Here is a 26,714-nt window from a genome sequence, read left to right as displayed (position 1 = left end):
GGATGAACAGTGAGCGGTGGCGTTGGCTCTGGATGAACAGGACCCCGTGTGTAACGCCCTCGATGCGGCTATATCTCCTACGTGTCGAAGCATGACTTAGAGGCATAACCGCATTGAAAGCAATGTCGCAAGTAAGGTAATCTTCACAACATCCCATGTAATAAAGATAATAAAAGGGGAAGGTACATAGTTGGCTTACACTCGCCACGTCAAACAAAGTACATAAATAGCATTACATCATCCAATTACTCATGGCCCGACTATGGTGCCGAAATAAAAGATCAACCGAACGTGCGACACGGTCCCGATCGCCCCAACTGCGCACCACTACTGATTATCAGGGAAAGACACATAGTAACGGCGTGAGTCCTCGTCGAACTCCCACTTGAGCTCAAGCGCTTCATCTAGAACGGAGTCATCAGGCCCTGCATCTGGTTTGGAAGTAATCTGTGAGCCACAGGGACTCAGCAATCTCGCACCCTCGCGATCAAGACTATTTAAGCTTATAGGTAAGGCAAGGTAATATGTGGAGCTGCAGAAAGCGACTAGCATATATGGTGGCTAAACCTGTTCGCAAAAGAGAGCGAGAAGAGAAGGCAAAGCGCGAACGAATAACTAGAGAACAACCTGCGGCAAGCATTACTCCAACACCGTGTTCGCTTCCCGGACTCCGCCGAGAAGAGACCATCACGGTAACGCACACAGTTGATTCATTTTAATTAAGTTTAGGTTAAAGTTATCTACAAGCGGACATTAACAAATTCCCATCTACCCATAACCGGGGGCACGGCTTTCGAAAGTTGAAATCCCTGCAGGGGAGTCCCAACTTAGCCCATGACAAGCTCTCACAGTCAACGAAGGATATACCTTCTCCCGAGACATTCCGATCAGACTCGGCATCCCAGTTCTACAAGACAACTCCGACAATGGTAAAACAAGTCCATCAACACCACCCGTTATGGCGACAAATCCCGATAGGAGCTCCACATATCTTGTTCTCAGGACACACCAGATAAGCTAAGCTTACGGGAGCCAACGTAACCCAAGTTTCCAAGGGACGGCCCCGCACGGTGCTCTAGGTTGGACCAACGCTTAGAGAAGCACTGGCCCGGGGGTTTAAAATAAAGATGACCCTTGAGTCTGTGAAACCCAAGGGAAAAAGGCTAGGTGGCAAATGGTAAAACCAAGGTTGGGCATTGCTGGAGGAGTTTTATTCAAGGCGGACTGTCAAGGGGTTCCCATTATCACCCAACCGCGTAAGGAATGCCAAATCCGGGAACATAACACCGATATGACGGAAACTAGGGCGGCAAGAGTGGAACAAAACACTAGGCGAGAGGCCGAGCCTTCCACCCTTTACCAAGTATATAGATGCATTAAGATAACAAGATAATATAATGATATCCTAACAAGTAAACAATGTTCCAACAAGGAACGGTCTCCAATCTTCACCTGCAACTAGCAACGCTATAAGAGGGGCTGAGCAAAGCGGTAACATAGCCAATCAACGGTTTGCTAGGACATGGTGGTTAGAGGTTTCACATGGCAATTTGGGAGGCATGATAAGCAAGTGGTAGGCATCGTAGCATAGGCATAGCAAAAGAGCGAGCATCTAGCAAAGCAAAGATAGAAGTGATTTCGAGGGTATGATCATCTTGCCTCCAAAGTTGTCAGAGTTGACTGGATCCTCGAAAGCAAACTCAACGGGCTCCTCATTAGCGAACTCGTCTCCCGGCTCTACCCAAACAAGACAAACAAGCAAGAGGAACATAATCAACCACGTGCAAAGCTCAAACAACATGATGCAAACATGGTATGCTATGCGGGATGCTATATGTGATGCATATGCAAGATTTGACAAGGAATGAAAGAACCTGGCCTCAACTTGGAAATCCAAGTGTTCCACTGGAAAGGTGAGGTGATTTCGGTTGAAATCGATATAAAGAACACCGGAATCGGAGACACGGTTTGGAAATGGCAAACAATTCAAATATGGCACCGGTCTGTGATATACAGCAAGTAGCCATCTAAATGCAACAAGTTAAACATGCTACAGCACCCAAACATGGCAACAAAATACATGGAAGGGATCCATTCATGAATCTTAAAAAAATATGAACACTGAGCTATGGCCAATTCATCCATTAACAGGTTCAAACAAGCATGGCAAAAGTGCAATTGGCAAACAGATCTGAGACTTAGTGAAATTAACACTTGTCTGGAATTTTAGATCAGATAGCACACTTTGGAGCAATAAAACAATATTCTACAGGAACTTAACATGGAAAAGTAAAGCATGACATGGAGCTACTCAAAGATCTTAACAAAAGTCCCTTAGTGACCTTGAGCCAAAAGGGATCAGAAAATACAATTGCAACCGTGTGAACATGGCAAAAACATAAACAGATCACAGACTTAGAGAAAAACTGGAACATGTAAAACAGATATCAAGTAGGCATGTTTATGAGACCGATGCACTCACTACAGAGCATGTCATGACAATCTAAGCATACACCCATCAAGAATACACATTATACAAGCTAGACATGGCAAGAACAACAACATAGCATGCACGGATCAACTACAACATCCTCGCCAAAATCGCTAACAAGTAGACAATCTGCCCAGATTCACGAAATATCAAAAGTAGAGCTCGATTGACTCAAGCTAGGGTGCTCCATAATTGCAAACAAAGAAATGGATGGATAGAGCACTACAATATCAACAAATCATCCTTACTGATCATCCTCAAAAGAGGCACGGATCACTAGGAAACAACATGAACATATGGTATATCGATAAAAACAGATCAAGGACTTAGTGGAATTGCTAAGTCCCTGAAATCAACATTAACGAATGCACCTGTCGGGGGACTAATCCACGAGCACCTATGTGACCGGCGGACCGAGTCCCTTTCGGTTCGGCGGGGGCGAGGGTCGCATGAAGAGCGGATCGAGGCGAAGCACACGAGCAGTTTACCCAGGTTCGGGCCACACGGATGCGTAAAACCCTACTCCTGCTTTGTGGTTTGTATTGAGTTCTTGCTCGGGAGCGCGGAGTGCTACAGTACACCCCAGCAGCTAACGAGACCGAGCGTGAGTGTTCTCTTCCTCCCCCCCTCTACGTTGCGCATGGGCCTCCCTTTATATGCTCAAGGGGTCACCGACAGGTGGCAACGTAGACAAGGGTAAAAATGGAAAGGTGTTGCGGTTGGTACAGCTACCTGCTACACTGTATCATACCTAACCCTGACGGCAGGGGACCAGGGCATTAAATGCCCATCTGCGTCGCCTAAATAGTGCAAAAGGGACCGTCAGGGACGCCACCGCTCGCCACGATGGCAATCTTGTCAGCGCCGATTGCCACCGCTGGCTGCACAGCCTCCCGCCACGTACGCCTGGAAGGGTCCCAAAGCGACACGTTGGTGGATGTGCTGGAGCACGGACACAGAGTGGTGGCTTGCCGCGGCAAGCGCCTTGCCGCGGTCATTGTCTTGTCGCGTCCGGGAGCTTGTCGCTCACCGGGCCTTGCCGGGACGCGTGGCGCGTCGCGACAAGTTCCTTGAGATGCCTTGGTTGGCCTTCCCGGCAAGCTCCTCTTGCCGGGGTCTTGTCTCCTTGGCTTCGATATTTTGTCCTTGAATGGCTCCAAAGGAACCACGGAGGACCTTGGCGGTCACCCGGCAAGCCTTGCCGCGGGATGCTGCGACTGCCCGTGCACAAGTTCGGGATACTAGGGTACCCCTACTCTAGTACACCGACAGGAGCCCCCGGGCCTGGGCCATACACGGTGCCGAGCACTGTTGGGCCAGGCCCAAAACAGGGCACGGGCACGTGCGACCTGGGTTACGCCGTATCTCTCCCCGTATCCACCGCGCCCTCCCCGAACGGCACGCGTTGAATGCGGCATCGTGGGAGAGATCGTGGGTGGTTTCTTTATTCGGAAAGGCGGAACATCCGCCCCCTCCCTCTTTATAAGCATGGGAAACAGGGGTAGTTCGCCCATTTGCCGGTTGCTACTCCAATCTCGGAAACCTCCGCCGCTCCCTCGTCTTCCCAAAGCTGAAAGAGAGCAGTGCCCCGCCCCCCATCGCCACCAGCACCACCAACGCCGTCGACCTCCTCCACCACTTCCGCCATGGCTCCGAGAGCCGACAAAGGGAAGGTTGTGAAGTCGACCGAGGCGCAGCGGCTTGCGGCGCTGCGAAAGGAGCGGGCAATCTCCCCCCCCAAGCTCGCCGCAAGGGAGCTGAGGGAGAATTACTACCTCTTCTGGTCGACGGAGACGCGAGCGCATCCGCGCACGAAGGTACTTCCAGCCGCCACTTGGAAAATGGCTCCAAATGGATATCCTTTCTTCGCCTTGTTCTTCAAAGGCGTGGCGACGGCCCTCCAGCGGCTCCGGGAGAAGATCCCAAAGCAACTGGCCGGCGAGTCGCGCAAGATCTGCGCGGGAGCTCTTCAAAAGGTGTTGGTGAAGGTGGCCTTCTGCAACCCGGGCCTCAACCTCACCAACGTCCTCAAGACCCTGCCGCCGGATGCTGATCTGGAGGCGCTCAAGACCCTCGTCGCACCCATTGTGGACAAGGTGAGCGGGATCAAGAGGATTGAGGGCGATCGCGTAGACTAGGCCGCCCGTTTTCTTCTTTTCTTGTCGCTGCTGGTCATGTTATGAGAACAATCTGTTAGAGCCGCGACAAGCTACCTTGTAATATAACTCTATTCTGGGTAATGATTGCAATGTTATTCCCTTTACTTGATTCCTCCCTTTGTATGTTTTTGCCCTACGCTTTTAGGGAACTTGCTAGTGTAGGCACCTTAGCCGCGAGCACTGAGTGCGGGACGTCAGCAGCCTGCTGGCGGTGCCGCTACCGACAAGAAACCTTGTCGCAACTAGTCGCAGCTCACTTAAGTTGTTGAGCGGACTCGAAACAAAGTAAGGGCGCAACTAGCTACGAGTTGGTTCCTCCGCGCACAGGTTTTCCATACAAAGTGTGGTCGTTCAAGGGAGATAACTTAAAAATTTTAAAAATCTGATTGCTCAAACTTTGGCAACTTAGCTTTTCTGTTGTTTGCTTCCCGGTAAGGCGAAACTTTTTTGAACGACGGCTGGTCCATACCATTATCTTCTCCTTTCCCCCCCGGAAAACTTGTGGGCGAGGGAACCTTCCTTTCCTTGAGAAAAAGTAAGAGGAGAAAATAAAGATATGGAGCCTTACGGCTCGTTATTGCTTACCGGGGAGTAGGTGCTGCACAAAGTGTCAGATCACATATGCAAAAAATAGAAAGCATGAAATTGACAAGATGTGCGGAGCATATGAGCTTTACTTATGCACGGGGTCTGCGCCCGGCTTTGTACAAAGGATTACATGCAACAGCGGCAAGACTTGTACAAAAGGTGGTTGCCGGAACAGGTTCCGGCAACCGCGCCTTACGGGTTAAACTTACGAAGATGCTCAATGTTCCAGGAATTGCTCACCGGAATGCTATCTTCGGTCTCAAGGCGGACAACGCCAGGCCTAGTGACTCGTTTCACCTTGTAAGGGCCTTCCCGCTTCGGCGTTAATTTGTTGGAATTCTTGGCGGACTGAACACGCCAAAGAACAAGGTCGCCTTCCTCGAGACTTCTGGTGTTAACTTTGCGGCTATGGTAGCGGCGCAAAGCTTGCTGGTAGCGAGCAGCTCGTACAGCAGCCTGAAGACGGTCTTCCTCAAGGAGTAGCGCGTCATCTTGTCGCAGCTGCTCTTGCTCAAGCTCATCATAAGCGAGCACTCGAGGTGACCCGTATACGAGTTCCGTGGGGAGAACTGCCTCTGCTCCATAGACTAGAGCGAAAGGTGTCTGGCCAGTGGCTCGATTTGGCGTCGTCCTGACCGACCAAAGAACCACCGGCAGCTCCTCGATCCAGTTTCTTCCGCACTTGTGCAGCCTGTCGAAAGTCCTGGTCTTGAGCCCACGCAGCACTTCAGCATTTTCCCTCTCCGCTTGACCGTTGCTTCTCGGGTGAGCAACAGAAGCAAAGCAGACCTCGGCGCCAAGATCATGGACGTACTGCATGAAGGTGCGGCTCGTGAATTGCGTACCGTTGTCGGTGATTATCCTGTTAGGGATCCCGAAGCGGCAAACAATCGACCTAAAGAACTTGACTGCTGACTGTGGTGTCACCTTCCTCACTGCTTCCACTTCCGGCCACTTTGTGAACTTGTCGATTGCAACGTACAAGTACTCAAAGCCCCCGACTGCTCGGGGAAAGGGGCCGAGGATGTCGAGCCCCCAGACCGAAAATGGCCAGGATAAAGGGATCGTCTGGAGAGCTTGAGCTAGTTGGTGTATCTTCTTGGAATGGAACTGGCACGCTTCACACTTGGTTACTTGTGCAGTTGCATCCTGGAGGGCTGTCGGCCAAAAGAAACCTTGCCGGAATGCTTTGCCGGCAAGTGCTCTTGCGCCAATGTGGTGACCACATATGCCTCCATGTATCTCTGCCAACAGCTTTTGTCCATCTTCCCGGTGAATACACTTCAATTTCACACTGTTGAGTCTTCTTCTGTACAGTGTGTTGTCGACAAACTGGTACATACTTGACTGCCGGGCTACTCTTTCCGCTTCTTCTTGCTGTCGTTCGTGAAGAACTTGGCGCTGATCGCGACGAGCTCGTGGATCTGATGACGCGGTGGAGTCGCTGTCGAGGTGGATCCGGCGAGTCGGCGATCTTGGCCTTCAGGGCGGAGAGTGCACAGTGGTTGCACCCACACCGGTCTTGTCGCCACCGGCTCGTGCCTGGCTGACTTGCCGCGGCTGCGACGTTCTCGGCTACCGTTGAGTGTCGCCGTTGGCGAAGCCGATGAGACTCTGAATGGTGGCCCTCCAGTCGTCGATCTTGTCTACCGTTGGAGGGTAGTCCAAGAGCAGTTGAGCTCGCGCCAAAGCTTCTACTGTAGTGTCGGGTGGCGTTGGCGAACGGTGCGAGGAGCAGGATATGCTCGGACTTCTAACTATGTTAGAAGGAGCAGTATCCCGTCCAGGCGACCGTGCCTCGCTCATGCCAGCATGTTGGCGTGCATGCTGGTCTTGAGCACTCCAAGATCCACCAGCCCGATCTTGGTCCAGCAAACGCATGGTACCGTGAGCACCATGACACTGCTGGTCCCGCGCCTCCTGAGATGGGCGCGGTGCATGTACGGACGCCGAGGTATTGGAGTGCGCCCGGTCATTGTGGGAGCCAGCTACGCCGCCGATGGGCAGCGCAGCCTTGTCCTTGGACCTGGCAGCACCGTGAGCTCCCTCGTCGACGCCTGTTCTTCTGCCGGCGTCTGCCCCATCAACCGTTTGCTCCGGCGGTGGTGGGTTCGGCGCGGACGGAGCAGCCGCCTCCGAAGCCTTCTTCTTCGGCGGCATGTCGATGAAGATGATGAAGATCTAGCTCGTGTGAATGCCGGATCTGGTTCACACAACTTCGACACCCCTACCTGGTGCGCCAAAGATGTCGGGGGACTAATCCACGAGCACCTATGGGACCGGCGGAACGAGTCCCTTTCGGTTCAGCGGGGGCGAGGGTCGCACGAAGAGCGGATCGAGGCGAAGCACACGAGCAGTTTACCCAGGTTCGGGCCGCACGGATGCGTAAAACCCTACTCCCGCTTTGTGGTTTGTATTGAGTTCTTGCTCGGGAGCGCGGAGTGCTACAGTACACCCCAGCAGCTAACGAGACCGAGCGTGAGTGTTCTCTTCCTCCCCCCCCTCTACCTTGCGCATGGGCCTCCTTTTATATGCTCAAGGGGTCACCGACAGGTGGCAACGTAGACAAGGGTAAAAATGGAAAGGTGTTGCGGTTGGTACAGCTACCTGCTACAGTGTATCATACCTAACCCTGACGGCAGGGGAGCAGGGCATTAAATGCCTGTCTGCGTCACCTAAATAGTGCAAAAGGGACCGTCAGGGACGCCACCACTCGCCACGATGGCAATCTTGTCAGCGCCGCTTGCCACCGCGCACCGCTGGCTGCATAGCCTCCCGCCACGTACGCTTGGAAGGGTCCCAGAGCGACACGTTGGTGGATGTGCTGGAGCATGGACACAGAGTGGTGGCTTGCCGCGGCAAGCGCCTTGCCGCGGTTGTTGTCTTGTCGCGTCCGGGAGCTTGTCGCTCACCGGGCCTTGCCGGGATGCGTGGCGCGTCGCGGCAAGTTCCTTGAGATGCCTTGGTTGGCCTTCCCGGCAAGCTCCTCTTGCCGGGGTCTTGTCTCCTTGGCTTGGATACTTTGTCCTTGAATGGATCCAAAGGAACCACGGAGGACCTTGGCGGTCACCCGGCAAGCCTTGCCGCGGGATGCTGCGACTGCCCGTGCACAAGTTCGGGATACTAGGGTACCCCTACTCTAGTACACCGACAGCACCACTTTGCAAGCTTGTGCTAGTCACCACACACATCACAAAAATACATGGATGGCACCTCTGGAAAGATGACAAAGCATATGACAAAACACATGTAGAGCTCATGGGCATATCATGCACACAATAATCATGGCAAAAAAAGACAAATAGCTATTTGGAGCAGGAGATCTGACAATTAACTCAAATAGCACTCTTCCAACAGCATTTCGGGCACCAAGATGAACTCAAATGAAAATGATGCAATGAGATGAAATTATGTACTCTCTGATACGAACATTTTTATATGCCACACGCCCAAAACGGATCTACGGATGCAAAGTTACGGCACGATGAACATGGCAATATCATTAGGGTTTCAGGAGGAAAGTCAACCGAGTTTTGGATCTGGATCTGGATCCGGTTACTGTTCACGCGTGCTTCCCGAGGTTCGTCGGCTGGACTTGGAGCTCGAGGAAGGGACGTCGGTGGCTGGGCTTCAGGAGGAGGCGGCGCCGGTGACGAGGGAGCCTGGGCAGCGCAGCGTGGGCTGCGGCGGCTGCCGGAGCGAGCGGTGGTCGCCGGAGCTCGCGAGGCCGCCAATGGCGGGCGGAGGCCGGAGTTGAAGGCGGGCGGCGGCGCGGACGTTTAGGAGAGCCGCGGTCACGGGCGGATCTGGAGCGGCTCGGGCGGAGGATTCGGGCCGGGAGGGCCTGCGGCGGGCCTCGGCGGGCCGGCAGGGCGGCGAAGTGGGCGCAGTGGCGGTGGCGAATGGGAATGCGCCACGTGGCGGCGGCGGACGCAGTGGACACGTCCGGCGCCGGCGGACGTTGTCCGGCGCACGGAGGAAGAAGAGGGCTAGGGTTTCGGGGGAGAAGAACCCATGGATTTGAGAGGGGGGCTATTTATAGGAATAGAGGGAGCTAGGAGTGTCCAAATGAGGTGCGGTTTTCGGCCACGCAATCGTGATCGAACGCTCTAGATGATGGAGAGGGTTTTGGTGGGTTTTGGGCCAAAATGGAGGGGTGTTGGGCTGCAACACATACGAGGCCTTTTTGGTCCCTCGGTTAACCGTTGGAGCATCAAACGAAGTCCAAATGGTACGAAACTTGACAGGCGGTCTACCGGTAGTAAACCAAGGCCGCTTGGCAAGTCTCGGTCCAATCAGGAAATGTTTAACCCCCATAATCAAAAGAAAGGTAGAAATGACCACCGGAGGAGAACGGAGCGCCGGAATGCAAAACGGACAACGGGGAAAAAGCTCGGATGCATGAGACGAACACATATGCAAATGCAATGCTCATGATGACATGATATGAGATGCATGAAAAAGACAACAACACTTGTAGACAAAAACCCGAACCCGAGAAAATAAAATAACTTAACGCCGGAAACGGCAAGAGTTGGATTACATATTAGGTAAATCATATCCGGGGTGTTACAACACTCCACCACTATGAAAGGATCTCGTCTCGAGATCTAGGACTGGAAGAACGCCGGGTACTCAGAACGGAGGTGATCCTCGCGTTCCCAGGTGGCTTCACGGTCGGAATGGTGTGACCACTTGACTTTGAGGAATTTGATTGACTTATTGCGAGTCTGGCGTTCAATCTCTTCGAGAATAGCAACGGGGTGCTCACGATAAGAGAGATCTTCTTGGAGCTCAATATCTTCAAAGTTGACGGTGCAGTCAGGAGTCTTGAAGCACTTGCGGAGCTGACAGACATGGAACACGTCATGCACATTTGCAAAGTTTGAAGGAAGCTCGAGTTGATAGGCGAGATCGCCTCTCTTGCTGATGATCTTGAAAGGTCCCACGTATCTAGGGGCAAGCTTCCTTTGATACCGAAGGGACGAGTACCTTTCATTGGAGAGACGCGGAGCTAAACATGATCTCTGATCTCGAAAGTCAAATCATGGTGCTTACTATCATAGTAGCTCTTCTGGCGCAATTGCGATGCTTTGAGGTTATCTCGAATGACTTTGCACATTTCCTCTGCCTCTGTGATTAAGTCATTTCCCAGAAGTTGACGTTCACCGGTTTCAGACCAGTTGAGAGGGGTACGACACTTCCTGCCATACAGAATTTCGAATGGGGCCTTGCCCAAACTTGCTTCAAAACTGTTGTTGTAGGCGAATTCAGCATATGGAAGACAATCCTCCCACTTCATGCCGAAAGAGATCACACAAGCCCTGAGCATATCTTCAAGAATCTGATTGACACGCTCGACTTGACCGCTAGTTTGAGGATGGAAAGCAGTGCTGAAACGGATGTTGGTGCCCATGGCCTTCTGAAAAGAATCCCAAAACTTGGAGGTAAATATGCTGCCACGGTCTGAAGAGATCACCTGAGGAATACCGTGCAGAGAGACAATTCGAGAGGTATAGAGCTCCGCCAATTGAGCTACAGTGATTGACTCTTTGATAGGAAGAAAGTGAGCCACTTTAGTGAGTTTGTCGATGACAACGAATATAGCATCATTGCCAGGCTTGGACTTTGGAAACCCAGTCACGAAGTCCATCTCAATGTGGTCAAACTTCCATTCTAGAATGGCAAGAGGTTGGAGGAGACCAGCTGGCCTTTGGTGTTCTGCCTTCACTCTTCTGCAGACATCACACTCATTCACAAACTGAGCAATCTCGCGCTTCATTCGAGTCCACCAATAAGCCTGCTTGAGGTCCTGATACATCTTCGTGCTCCCAGGGTGGATGGAGAGGTGTGAGTTGTGAGCCTCGTTCATGATCACTTACGAAGATCACCTTTGGGCACAACAATACGATCCTCGAAGAAGAGAGTATCCTTGTCATCAAGGCGGTTGCACTTGTACTTGGGTTGGCTCTTGGCGATCCCAATCTTCACCTTCTTCACCATAGCATCAAGAAGCTGAACTTGGCGAATCTGGTCTTCCAAGGTAGGAGAGACTTGAAGGTTGGCGAGGAAACCTTGAGGAACAACTTGCAGATTAAGTTTGCGGAAAGCTTCTCAAAGCTCGGGTTGATAAGGCTTAAGAATCAGACTGTTGCAATAAGACTTCCTGCTCAATGCGTCAGCAATCACATTGGCCTTGCCTGGAGTATACTCGATACTCGGATTATACTCTTGAATCATTTCGACCCATCGAGTCCGCCTGACGTTGAGATTAGGCTGAGTGAAGATGTACTTGAGACTCTTGTGGTCAGTGAAGATGTCCACTTTTCTTCCCAATAAGAGATGTCTCCAAGTCAAAAGAGCATGCACAACTGCCGCCAACTCGAGGTCATGAGTGGGGTAGTTCTTCTTGTTGGGCTTCAACTTGCGAGAGGTATAAGCCACAACTTTCTTTTCTTGCATCAAAACTGCACCAAGACCTTGGAGAGAGGCATCGCAGAAGACCTCGAACGGTTTGGATTCGTCAGGAGGAGTCAGAACTGGAGCAGTGACCAATTTCTCTTTCAAAGTGTTGAAAGCGATGTCACATTCCGGAGACCAAACGTACTTGACGTGCTTCTAGAGAAGGTTTGAGAGAGGCTTCGTGATCTTTGAAAAGTTCTCAACGAACCTTCGAAAGTAGCTTGCGAGACCAAGGAAGCTATGGAGTTGCTTCACGTTCTGAGGTGGTTCCCAATTCACAATTGCAGACACCTTCTCAGGATTCACCGCAACGCCCTTGGCAGAGATGATATGCCCAAGATAAAGAACATCATCGAGCCAAAACTCGCACTTTGAGAACTTGGCGTAGAACTGGTGTTCCCTAAGCATATCGAGAACCAAGCACAAATGCTTGGCATGATCTTCCTTGAAACGTAGGAGATACCTGCCTCTGATACCAACTTGTAACGCCCTCGATGCGGCTATATCTCCTACGTGTCGAAGCAGGACTTAGAGGCATAACCGCATTGAAAGCAATGTCGCAAGTAAGGTAATCTCCACAACATCCCATGTAATAAAGATAATAAAAGGGGAAGGTACATAGTTGGCTTACACTTGCCACGTCAAACAAAGTACATAAATAGCATTACATCATCCAATCACTCATGGCCCGACTATGCTGCCGAAATAAAAGATCAACCCAACGTGCGAAACGGTCCCGATCGCCCCAACTGGGCACCACTAGTGATTATCAGGGAAAGACACATAGTAACGGCGTGAGTCCTCGTCGAACTCCCACTTGAGCTCAAGCGCGTCATCTGGAACGGAGTCATCAGGCCCTGCATCTGGTTTGGAAGTAATCTGTGAGCCACAGGGACTCAGCAATCTCGCACCCTCGCGATCAAGACTATTTAAGCTTATAGGTAAGGCAAGGTAATATGTGGAGCTGCAGCAAGCGACTAGCATATATGGTGGCTAAACCTGTTCGCAAAAGAGAGCGAGAAGAGAAGGCAAAGCGCGAACGAATAACTAGAGAACAACCTGCGTCAAGCATTACTCCAACACCGTGTTCGCTTCGCGGACTCCGCCGAGAAGAGACCATCATGGTAACGCACAAAGTTGATTCATTTTAATTAAGTTTAGGTTCAAGTTATCTACAACCGGAGATTAACAAATTCCCATCTCCCCATAACCACGGGCACGGCTTTCGAAAGTTCAAATCCCTACAGGGGAGTCCCAACTTAGACCATGACAAGCTCTGACGGTCAACGAAGGATATACCTTCTCCCGAGACATTCCGATCAGACTCGGCATCCCGGTTCTACAAGACAACTCCAACAATGGTAAAACAAGTCCAGCAACACCAGCCGCTGTGCCGAGAAATCCCGATAGGAGCTGCACATATCTCGTTCTCAGGGCACACTGGATAAGCTAAGCGTACGAGAGCCAATGTAGCCCAAGTTGCCAAGGGATGGCCCCGCACGGTGCTCTAGGTTGGACCTACACTTAAAGAAGCACTGGCCCGGGGGTTTAAAATAAAGATGACCCTTGAGTCTGCGAAACCCAAGGGAAAAAGTCTAGGTGGCAAATGGTAAAACCAAGGTTGGGCATTGCTGGAGGAGTTTTATTCAAGGCGGACTGTCAAGGGGTTCCCATTATCACCCAACCGTGTAAGGAACGCAAAATCCGGGAACATAACACTGATATGACGGAAACTAGGGCGGCAAGAGTGGAACAAAACACTAGGCGAGAGGCCGAGCCTTCCACCCTTTACCAAGTATATAGATGCATTAAGATAACAAGATAATATAATGATATCCCAACAAGTAAATAATGTTCCAACAAGGAACGGTCTCCAATCTTCACCTGCAACTAGCAACGCTATAAGAGGGGCTGAGCAACGGGGTAACATAGCCAATCAACGGTTTGCTAGGACATGGTGGTTAGAGGTTTGATATGGCAATTTGGGAGGCATGATAAGCAAGTGGTAGGCATCGTAGCATAGGCATATGAAAAGAGCGAGCATCTAGCAAAGCAAAGATAGAAGTGATTTCGAGGGTATGATCATCTAGCCTGCAAAGTTGTCAGAGTTGACTGGATCCTCGAAAGCAAACTCAACGGGCTCCTCGTTAGTGAACTCGTCTCCTGGCTCTACCCAAACAAGACAAACAAGCAAAAGGAACACAATCAACCACGTGCAAAGCTCAAACAACATGATGCAAACATGGTATGCTATGCGGGATGCGATATGTGATGCATATGCAAGATTTGACAAGGAATGAAAGAACCTGACCTCAACTTGGAAATACAAGTGTGCCACTGGAAAGGTGAGGTGATTTCGGTTGAAATCGATATAAATAACACCGGAATCGGAGACACGGTTTGGAAATGGCAAGCAATTCAAATATGGCACCGGTCTGCGATATACAACAAGTAGCCATCTAAATGCAACAAGTTAAACATGCTACAGCACCCAAACATAGAAACAAAATACATGGCAGGGATCCATTCATTAAGCTTAACAAAATATGAACACTGAGCTACGGCCAATTCATCCATTAACAGGTTCAAACAAGCAAGGCAAAAGTGCAATTGGTAAACAGATCTCAGACTTAGTGAAATTAACACTTGTCTGGAATTTCAGATCAGGTAGCACACTTTGGAGCAATAAAACAATATGCTATAGGAACTTAACATGGAAAAGTAAAGCATGGCATGGAGCTACTCAAAGATCTTAACAAAAGTCCCTTAGTGACCTTGAGCCAAAAGGGATCAGAAAATACAATTGCAAGCATGTGAACATGGCAAAAACATAAACAGATCACAGACTTAGAGAAAAACGGGAACATGCAAAACAGATATCAAGTAGGCATGTTTACGAGCTCGATGCACTCACTACAGAGCATGTCATGACAATCTAAGCATACATCCATCAAGAATACACATTATACAAGCTAAACATGGCAAGAACAACAACATAGTATGCACGGATCAACTACAACATCCTCGGCAAAATCACTAACATGTAGACAATCTTCCTAGATTCACGAAATAGCAAAAGTAGTGCTCGATTGACTCAAGCTAGGGTGCTCCATAATTGCAAACAAAGACATGGATGGATAGAGCACTACAAGATTAACAAATCATCCTTACTGATCATCCTCAAAAGAGGCACGGATCACTAGGAAACAACATGAACATATGGCATATTGATAAAAACAGATCAAGGACTTGGTGGAATTGCTAAGTCCCTGAAATCAACATTAACGAATGCACCACTTTGCAAGCTTGTGCTAGTCATCACACACATCAAAAAAATACATGGATGGCACCTCTGGAAAGATGACAAAGCATATGACAAAACACATGTAGAGCTCATGGGCATATCATGCACACAATAATCATGGCAAAAAAGACAAATAGCTATTTGGAGCAGCAGATCTGACAATTAACTCAAATAGCACTCTTCCAACAGCATTTAGGGCATCAAGATGAACTCAAATGAAAATGATGCATTCAGATGAAATGATGTACTCTCTGAGACGAACATTTTGATATGCCACACGCCCAAAACGGATCTACGGATGCAAAGTTACGGCACGATGAACATGGCAATATAATTAGGGTTTCGGGAGGAAAGTTAACCGAGTTTTGGTTCAGGATCTGGATCCGGTTACTGTTCACGCGCGCTTCCCGAGGTTCGTCGGCCGGACTTGGAGCTCGAGGACGGGACGTTGGTGGCCGAGCTTCGGGAGGAGGCGGCGCCGGCGACCATGGAGCCTGGGCGGCGCGACATGGGCTGCGGCAGCTGCCGGAGCGGGCGGTGGTCGCCGGAGCTCGCGAGGCCGCCAATGGCGCGCGGCGGCACGGACGTGGAGGAGAGGCGCGGGCGCGGGTGGATCTGGAGTGGCTCGGGCAGAGGCTTCGGGCCGGGAGGGCCCGCGGCAGGCCTTGGCGGGCCAGTGGGGCGGCGAAGTGGGCGCGGTGGCGGCGGCGAATGGGAATGCGCCATGTGGCGGCGGCGGACGCAGTGGACACGTCTGGCGCCGGCGGACGTTCTCCGGCGCACGGAGGAAGAAGAGGGCTAGGGTTTCGGGGGAGAAGAACCCATGGATTTCGGAGGGGGGCTATTTATAGGCATAGAGGGAGCTAGGAGTGTCCAAATGAGGTGCGGTTTTCGGCCACGTGATCATGATCGAACGCTCTAGATGATGGAGAGAGTTTTGGTGGGTTTTGGGCCAAAATGGGGGGTGTTGGGCTGCAACACACACGAGGCCTTTTCGGTCCCTCGGTTAACCGTTGGAGCATCAAACCAAGTCCGCCTGGCAAGTCTCGATCCAATCCGGAAATGTTTAACCCCCACACACGAAAGAAAGGTAGAAATGACCACCGGAGGAGAACGGAGCGCCGGAATGCAAAACAGACAACGGGGAAAATGCTCGGATGCATGAGACGAACACATATGCAAATGCAATGCTCATGATGACATGATATGAGATGCATGACAAAGACAACAACACGCGGAGACAAAATCCCATACCCGAGAAAATAAAATAACTTAACGCCAGAAACGGCAAGAGTTGGATTACATATTAGGTAAATCATATCCGGGGTGTTACACCGTGGTGTGGTGGAGGGCTGGATGAACAGTAGACGGTGGAGGGGTGCCCGTGGAGGGGTGGTTGAACAGTAGCTGGTGGAGTAGCGCGCCGTGGAGGCTGGATGAACAGGAGCCCGTGGAGGCTGGAGGAGGTCGACGGTAGCCAGTGGTGGCTGGAGGAGGTCGACGGTGGAGATGAATAGTATCCCGTGGAGTCCCGTTTTGCGATACGCCAGACCCCTCCCGATGAACAGGACCCCCGTTTCGACCGTAGCGCTCCAACACATGTCTGTTTCATCCGTTTTGCGGTACGCCACACCCCTCCCGATGAAGAGGACCCCCGTTTCGACCGTAGCGCTCCAACACAAGTCCGTTTCCTCTGTTTTGCGGTACGCCACACCCCTCCCGATCAACAGGACCCCCGTTTTGACCATAGGAGGTCCCTTTCCTTTGTTTTACGGTACGCCAGACCCCTCCCAATCAACAGGACCCCGTTCAGGCCTCATTTCCATCACTTGTTCCTTCCAAGCCCTGCCGATGAACACAACCACGCATTCCGTTTCGACCCAGCCGGTTGGCTCCCACGCATTTCGTTGCCTCCCGATGAACACGACGCATTTCGTTGCCTCCCCATGAACACGACTCATTCCGTTGCCTCCCCATGAACACGACGACGACACTGTTTCTCCGTTCCGACCCAGCCATGTACACGAGCCCTGGCCGTATGTATGCGCGAGTAGGCGTTCGAGACCCCGCCCGTATGTACACATACGTGGCCGTATTTTCTTTCTTGCACCATGGCCGCTGTATGTACGTGTACATGCTATGTGCGCGCCTCTACTATGACACGTACGCGCCTCTACTACGACACATGCGCGCCTCTACATCCACCAGTATATATGTATGTACACGTTCGCGACCAGAATGACAACGCTATGTACGCTTCGACCAGGTGGGTCCCGACTGTCAGGCACTTCTTTGCCTGCGAAGATGTAGCTGGTGGATCCCAGCAGTCAGGGGGGCGAATCGTTTTTTTGCCCAGATGCACTTCCTTGCGTGCGAAGATGTAGCTGGTGGGTCCCAGCAGTCAGGGGGAAACATTTTTTCGCGAAATACAGTGGCCCGTCCGGTGGGTCCTAGCTGTCAGGTGGAGGAATCATTATTTTCCGCGTAATAAGGAGGCACTTCCTTGCTGCGGCCGTGGACACAACTGTCAGCCTCTCCATGTACAGTCCACGTCCGATGGAAGTCGTTCCTTGACCATGTTGACCACGCCGCGCCGAGAGCACCAGGGCGGTGGATGACGGCGAGGCCTAGGAAGGGGATGACGGGGATCCGGGGAAGACGCGACAGTGGAAGCCCGCGCAGAAAGGAGTACGAGGGTTCACTGGTTTGGCTGTGGTGTGAGGCTGCCGTCGCCGCAGGGCCTGGCCGACGGTGGGAATAGTAGGGGCCAGTGAGGTCTCCGCGGCAGCACAACCGACCACGGGAGGCAGGAGCATGCGGCACGACCAGCGCTGCATTGGGCAGCTGGAGCAAGAAGACCAGAGGTTGAAGAAGCACTACGGCCGTTGGATGGACATCGTATGGTCACTGGAGCTAGAATCGTTCATATTGACTAAAGTTTACAAAGGCTCCCATCCCAGTCAACTTAGTAGGCCCACAAGTCAGCCTCCCACCATGGTGGGTCCCACCTAGCAGGGGGAGTATTCTTTTTTTTGTGCGTAATAAGGAGGCACTTCCCGTGGGTCTGAGCTGACAGCGGGGGGAATGTTTTTTCACAAAATACGCTAGCCCGTCCGATGGGTCCCAGCAGTCAGGGGGGAAACGTTTTTTTCGTGAAATAAGGTGGCACGTCTGGTGGGTCCCTGCTGTCAGGTAGAGGAATAATTATTTTGCGCCTAATAAGGAGGCACTTCCTTGCGGCCGCCTGGACCCGGCTGTCAGCCTCTCCACGTACAGTACTCTTCCGATGGAAGTCGGTCGTTGACCACATTGACCACGCCGCGCCGAGAGCACCAGGGCGGTGGTCTGGACGACGGCGAGGCCTAGGAAGGGGATGACGCGGAGCCGGGGAAGATGCAGCAGTTGAATCCCGCGCGGAAAGGAGTACGGGGGTTCACTGGTTCGGCTGCGGTGTGAGGCTGCCGTCGCCGCAGAATAACAGGGGGTGTGGGTGAGTAGAGGGATGGCCTGGCCAACGGTGGGAGTAGTACGGGGCTGTGAGGCCTCCGCGACATCATAGCCGGCCACGGGAGGCAGGAGCACGCGACACGACCGGCGCTGCTTTGGGCGGCTGGAGCAAGAAGACCAGAGGTTGAAGAAGCACTACGGCCGTTGGATGGACATCGTACGATCACTTTAGCTAGAATCGTTTATATTGACTATGTTGACAAAGCCCTTGGTACGCGTCAACTTAGTAGGCCCACAGCTCGGATTTGGCAGAGAACATATAGCTCATTTGTGATTTGTAAGAATGTACAACCCATTTTTTAATTCTAGTGGAATTTACTACAGCCCATTTACAGTTTGATAAAAATACAGACCAACTTCTAGCTAGGACAACGATTAATAATTTCAAACAACCGCTCAAAACAGAATTCAAAAAAAATTCCCACATTTTGATGGGATCCGAAATATTTTTATCCGAAATTTCTAGTCAGGTTAAATATAATTTCAAAATAAAGTTGTATTACGTTAAAATCCAACGAAATATTGCGCGCGCAACAAGTAATGAAATTAAAATTTTCAAATTCCAAAAATAATATATTTTTCAAACTAATTACGTGTTTGGTGCATAGTACTGTCCAATTATTATAATTACATCCCATTTATTATTTCTTAAAGTCCATTTTCTTGTTAAGTCTAATGCATACCTCCTAGGAAAGTTTGCAGCCCAGCAGGGCGGAGAATAACAAGTTGACCCGGCTATTGTGTACAACTGTCAGCCCAGTTGCATTGCTGATGTTGAAAAAAAGGCTTGTGTAGTACAATACAACCTAACATGGTTACTCAGCCCACATTCAGCAACGCCGGAAAGGCCCAAACAAGGCTTCTGTACAACTTTTTGAAGTCACTCAGCTCAATTAATAACTTAAGAAAAAAGTTAGATTACAGTGGAACCTAATTAAAAGCTGTCACAAGAAAATAAATAATTCAACGGGTCCCACTTGTGCGTCTGCACGTGTGTGTGTGCGTATGTGTGAGAGAGAGAGAGAGAGAGAGAGAGAGAGATACCCATCGGTCGATGCTCGTAAATACATCTTTCAGCCATATGCATTGCTGATGCTCAGTAAAAACTTATATAGTTGACACAATCATATAGAACATCATAGCACACTGAACTTGCATACAAAAATTTCACGCAGGCGGCACAATCAGAATGGAAGCAGTGGATCGCTACGGGAAGGAATATGTTGAAACCAACGAAGTCGTACATAACGGTTCATCATCTTTATCAATGATGGGGAAATATCTTGAATGTTGTGCAAAGAAAACAAACAGACAACACAATAAGTTCTGCTAGCACATTAAGTTGACGTACAACCCTTTCTAAAAAAAGTTCAGGTACAAAATTAGAACAGATCACAATCAAATGTATTGGCATATCAGTGCTTCACACCCATAGCTCGGATTTAACTAGTACTCCCTCCGTCCGGGAAAAGTTGTCCACAGGGCAGTGTATTTGTTTTTTTGCAAAAAAACCCACAGAGTTTTAAACACGTCACAAAGAAGTCCATCTCCTTCCTTCCTCCTCCCCCGTCGCCCGCGCCTTGCATCCATCGCCGGCTACCCACCTGTGCTGCCACCCGCCTGGATCTGCACTGTGACCAACACCAAAACCGTGGCCCAGCCCGCGACCAACAACAGCGCCCCCGCCCGCTTGCACCTATGCCGTGGTTTACCACCTGCACCTCCCACCGTGAAGGCGACCTGCACCGGCGCCCTCCTCGAGCTACGCCGCCGGCCCCGTTGAAGGTCGCCGCCCATGTTCGCCCACCTTCGTCGCCCACCTGCGCCTCCGATTTCGTCTGCTTCAGTCGCCGGCACTGTGGACAATTTTGGCCAGTCCCGCCTCTCATGCTGCTACTGGTGGACGACGCTGGCGCCGTGGACCTCTGATGCTGCTTTTTCCTTTTCCCCTGCCTCGCCTCTACTGCCACTCCCGCCTGTGCTAGTGAGTCTGCCTGCCCGCCTCTACTACTGCTATTGTTCAATTTGTTGCTGTGAGTCTGAATTTGCTGTTCTCAGTACAGGCGGAGAAAATTCAGTCAGGGGATATAAAGCTAGAGAAACAATCCAGGACAAAGGTTGTACACTGCTGCTAAATGATGAAAAGATTATAGTGAAAATTTAGTTTGATGCCATCAAATTCATTGATTAATACTCTTGGCATTCTTGGAGATCTGCTAGTTTTTGGAAGTTTTTATTGGTACAGTTAACTGAAAATGTTCAGTGTTCCAATACTGTAGAGAAACTACGGTGCCTGTAATTTAGTTATGACTCCTTTACTGAAACTGTAGTGTTTGCTAAAACTGAGATGTAAAATAAAGGAGTTTGTGATTTGCAGAAGCTGTAACATACTCCAACAAGTGATAAATGCACTCAAAAGTTCACTGAGAAAAGGCAGAGGCTGCTCACTTGTTACTGAAAGTTTTCTTTAGTGATAAATGCACGCAAAAGAAGTTCAGTTAACTATTACTGTTGCTGTATGAATTCCAACCAGGTCAATTTGTTGTCAATTACTCTGTAATAATCAACCTGGTTTATGCAAAATGAAGATCAACCATGTTTATTTGGATTTATTTGGATTTATTTGAATCATTTGAATTTATTTGCTTTATTTGGATTTATACACCATTTGTCCAATTGCAAGCATACCTAAAGTTTCCAATTTTCCAATTTCAGTCATTCATTTTACAGAGAGCTAAGCATAGCCATGACTCTTCCCTAAATATTCCTTTAGAATCAATTCAAGCAGGACAAAACTAAAAACTGAAAACTGCCACAACCCCTTAACTAAGAGTTTATAAAAACATGTCCCTAAAATTGGAATTATTTGAATTAGCTAGGTTTATTCTTCTTCATATACAGAAAAAGATGAATATTGTTTGTCTACTAGTTACTTCAAATTTAGAACTGAATAAACACTTGTCATCTTCAGTAAACACTTGTAAATCTAGAGTGGTTTTAAACTTAGAATGCACCAAGTACTAATATCCTTTGCCAGGCTACACACCATCTACTTGGAGTAGACAACAAGATTCACAAAGACATGCACGCTTCAATAGACTTGTGAATGCTAGCAAAGTGATAAGTAAAAAGTTGGATGTTCTCAGAAATATAGCACCAGAGGAAATTAAGTGAACTGGCCTGTATGCCAAAGGCATGGAAATGCCACCTTCTTTTCTTCTTCGAGGAGTTGATGAACTGGCCTGTATGCTGCATCTACACATAGGTTCTGCAGAAAATGCACCAAAAGAGTTACACACATGTGAAGTAAGTGGAAAGCAACATTTAATTTCCACTTCTTTTCTTTTGGTAGTGAAATTCAATATGAATTTTGTAAGCACAGAAAATGCACCAATACTGAACATTTATTCCCACCTCCACCACCATCTTGTCAGTTTCGACAGTGTGTGTATGGAGTAGTTTTGACGGCAGTATAATTGTGCATCATGTAAACATTATGAGAATGATTAAGGGTTCAGCAATCAGATTATAATTATGACTAGAACAGAGGAACAAATATCATGGTTAGTTTTATGTAAAAAATAAAAAATGGAGTTACTCACTTGAAGTTACTATAGTTACTCACTTGAACTTACTGTAGTAGTGGCCAAAATTTAGAAAAGTTACTAAACAGTAGAAGTAGTGGCCAAAATTCAAAGTACTAAAAAGATTCTACACTAAATATACAGTGTTATCCATGTTCTGTATCCAGGACATTTGAATTATTCAGAGAACGATAATGCAAACTAAAAAGTGTCACGCAAACTTAAACTGATCCATGTTCTGTATCCAGGACATTAAATTTTGACATTTGAAGCTACATTTCAATTGTTATGCCTCTGTCACTTATTGAATTATTCAGAATATTTAAATTATTCAGAGATCCATGTTCTATATCCAGGATAATGCAAACTGAAAAGTGTTAAAAAGACCATGTGTTTTTGGGGTCAAAATCTACATGTAAAACTGAAAAGTGAAAATAAAAATGGAGAATGTTGTGTCTCCCACTCACGCGCTCAAAAAAATTACGACACATTTTTTATATGTTTGCATAGGTCCCACCTATCAGGAAGGATGGGCACGTACACGAACAGGTATGACTCATCAGTCTACCCGCATAGCCTTTTTGTTTAGTCTACCTAGCCATCTAATCAACTGCCTGCACGCCACTTCTCCCATTTACTTCTCCATCGGGAACCGATTCTCCTCGGCTTCTTCACCTCCCCTTCGTCTTCATTTGCATCCAAACCCCACTGCATTCACATTGTTTTAACCTCTTTAAATAATCATCTACTACTTTAGTTAGACTAGCCATCTAATCCTAATTCTCCAAACCATAGCCCTCCGTTCCAGCGGTTCCAAATGGCGGAAGAGATCGAGATGCAGGTTTTTAGCGTCCAACATGTCCTCGTCGAAGGCTCGATGCGCATAGTTGCCACCGTTACCATCCACCCAAGGGTTGTTCGGCAGTGGATCAACAATGTATCCAACTCCCTCGAAAAGGTAGAGACGAGGGTCATCGGTCTCGACGCAGAGTACACGGAGCATGCCCCTGGGAAGATCCAGTGTGCCGCCGGCCTTCAGCTGTGCCACGAAGATGATGTTTTGGTGTACCACATCATAACTCGCCCTCCATACCACATGAGTTTCATGATTTCTTGTCTCGGGAGGACGTATACTTCTGTGGGGCAGCCATTGAAGGGGACAAACGGAAGCTGAAGCCGTACAACCTTGATTTGAAAAGCATCTCTGACCTACAAACCAGAATCAAAATTCTTGTAGAAGATTGTGATAAGTAGACACCATCCCTATTCGAAGTAGCAAATTTTGTGCTCGGTACAATCTTCAGAAGGGTGATGAGACGGTGGCATTAAGGTCGTCTGGATGGGAGAATTATTCCTTGACGTACGAGCGGATAAAATATGCTGCTCTCAATGCCCGTGTGAGTTTCGATATAGCTGCAAGGTCCAAAGAGCTTGTTGTGAAGCCGTCTCCCATAGAGAATGAGAACAAGAAGAAGAAGAAGAAGAAGAGGAAGAAGAAGAAGAAGAAGAAGAAGAAAAGGTTGCACCATGTAATGCGCCGAGACCGATGTGCCAGGTGTCTTCCAGTTATCGCTGTTGTTGCCTTGTCTTTGCTTGCGTGTCATGCATCTCATATCATGTAATCATGTGCATTTCATTTGCATACATGTTTGTCTCATGCATCCGAGCATTTTCCCCGTTGTCCGTTTTGCAATCCGGCGCTCCTATGTCACCCGGTGTCCCTTTCTACCTCTTTTCGTGTGCGGGTGTTAAACGTTTTCAGATTGGGACGAGACTTTTCATGCAGCCTTGGTTTACTACCGGTAGACCGCCTGTCAAGTTTCGTACCATTTGGACTTCGTTTGATACTACAACGGTTAACCGAGGGACCGAAAAGGCCTCGTGTGTGTTGCAGCCCAACACACTTCCAAATTGGCCCAAAACCCACCTAAACCTCCTCCATCCTCTCGGTCGTTCGATCACGATCTCGTGGCCGAAAACCGCACCTCATTTGGAGCTTCCTAGCTCCCTCTACCTCTATATAAAGGCACCCCCCCGAAAATTTCGGATCTCTTCCTCCCCAAAACCGAAATTTTCCGCTCCGCGCGCCGCCGGACACGTCCGGAGCGGACCGCCGCGTCTGCCGCCGCCTCCGCGCCAATCCGCGCCTGCCACGTGGCACCCGCCGCCACCGAGGCCCGCGGAGCCCGATCTGGGCCCCCGCGGCCCGATCCCGTCGCCGCCGCGCCCAAGGGACGCCGCCCGACCACGCCGCTCCTTCTCCTCCACCGCATCGCCCGCGCCGGCGAGCCCCCGCTCCGGCCGCCGCCCCGCGCCGGCGAGCGCCGCCGCGTCCGCCCCGCCATCGCCCGGAGCTCCGCCGTGCCGCCCACGCCGGCCACCGCACGGAGCCCCTCGCCGGCGAGCCTCCTCCGCCCGGGCTCTCCTTCTTCCTCTCCGACCGGTCCCGCTCGCTCCGGCGAGTTCTTCGAGTTCCAGCGAACCTCGGGAGGCGCACCGCTACAGTAACCGCCTCAGATCTGGATCCAGAACCGATTGACTTTTGTCCCCGAAACCCTAATTTTATGGATACTTTGACATGCCATAACTCTACAACCGTGGTTCCGATTCGTGCGTGTAGCATATCAAAATGTTCTTCTCGACGAGTACATCATTTCATCTCATTGCATCATTTTCATTTGAGCTCATTTTGATGCCCGAAATTCTGTTGGAAGAGGGCTATGTGAGGAATATGTCGGATCTGTTTCAGCAAATGACCTTTTGTCATTTTTTCCATGATTAATGTGTGCATGCTATGATCCTGAGCTCTACATGTGTTTTGTAGAATGCCATGCCATCTTTATAGGGGTGTATGCCATATATTTTTGTGATCTATGTGGTGACTAGCACAAGCATGCAAAGTAGCGTACTCGCGAGGGTGTGAGATTACTGAGTCCCCGTGACTCACAGATGCTTCCAAAACCAGTTTACAAGTGCCGTTGTACCGTGCGGGTGACGCAACCGAGCTCAAGGAGGAGCTCAATGAAGACTTTGTTCGTTGTGTTGTTCCGTTTCTCGTTGATCAGTAGTGGAGCCCAGTTGGGACGATCGGGGATCTGTGTAGCATTTGGGGTAGTCTTCTTTTAGTTTGGTTCCGTAGTCGGACCTTGAGTGTATCTGGATGATGTAATGCTTTATTCATGTATTGTGTGAAGTGGCGATTGTAAGCCAACTATGTATCTCTTTCCCTTATGTATTACATGGGTTGTGTGAAGATTACCTCACTTGCGACATTGCTTTCAATGCGGTTATGCCTCTAAATCGTGCTTCGACACGTGAGAGATATAGCCACATCGAGGGCGTTACACACCAGCAGGAGGGCATTATGGATGGATGAACTATTTCCTCTCTTGTAAAAAACATTATTCCCTCTCGGTGTATATTGATATAGATGGACTATTTCGATGGTGTGCATGTCTTTGGAACATAGTAGTAGCATGGGTCTGCTTGACTATAAGGAATTATTTATCCGCATATATAGCTTTCTCTGCTACTCCTTCCAGTCATCGTTATGTAGTGCATGTGTCCGTAGACATGACAGCTTGTGTGCATGACACGTGGGCCACCTAAAATGCGGCGAGCATCAAGTTTCTACCACAGCCACCCGCGATTCCCATGACGCCGCTCAAACCCATGAAACCACACGTCCCCCGACTTGCGGCTCACCCCTCTTGGCCCCACTGCCCCTCTGCCTATGGGAGCATTACATGTGGACCAGTCACCTATCGGGTCCACATGTTATTGACTCAAAGGTAGGTGTAGTAAGGCGCTGAAGCTCAGTCCCGACGGCCCTGAGAGGGAAATGTAACTCCTGCGCCAGGCCTTGTGGTGCTCCCGCAGCACGAACTCATGCCAAACTCGAGATTTGTTTGATTACTATACATGCACACAACGATTTAATGGACATTGTAATCTCAACATGTGATGGGGAGCTCTAAATTTGAATTTGAAACTTATAAAATGAAAAGATTCAAATCAAATAAACTGGGAGAGAGGGAGTATATCGTAGGATGTGTCCCATACAAAATAAGTCCCCTGGTTTGTCACCGCGAAGATGCGGTTAGAAAGGAGCACATCATCTTCCTACTCGTACGGCAACAAATCAGCCATAGACAGCATGGTCCGCCTTTGACCGCCATGTGCAAGGTTCGTGCTATCTTATTCAATCTCACCGTGGTTGCATCGTACCAATTCATGCGGTGGCCCATTGCATGGCTGATCCCATTGTTGGACAAAGGTTCTACGGGAACGGTGTCACCGTTGTAAATGTTGTGCAAATTGATGTTGGTACCCTCCTGTACATATGCAAGCCAATCTCCACTCGCACCGAGCCTAACCTGTGAAACAGTGGGCAGGGGTAGAATTAGGAAATGGACACGGAAGTAGTCTTTAGAATGCATTTACTACATGATCAAACTCATCTTACCTGCTCATCGGAGGAAATCCGAGTGCCCCTCAACGTCAGCATCTCAAGGGGCGTCAACTTGCAACTACGGCCACGCCGCACTGGAGAGACCCCCAAGGAAACATCCTCGTGTGTTCCACAGAACATCAAGATGCATTTGTATGAGTAGTTTATC

This window comes from Triticum urartu, chromosome 3, assembly GCF_003073215.2.
Source record: "Triticum urartu cultivar G1812 chromosome 3, Tu2.1, whole genome shotgun sequence".
In the NCBI taxonomy this organism is placed as follows: Eukaryota; Viridiplantae; Streptophyta; class Magnoliopsida; order Poales; family Poaceae; genus Triticum; species Triticum urartu.
This window is presented reverse-complemented; position numbering follows the sequence as displayed.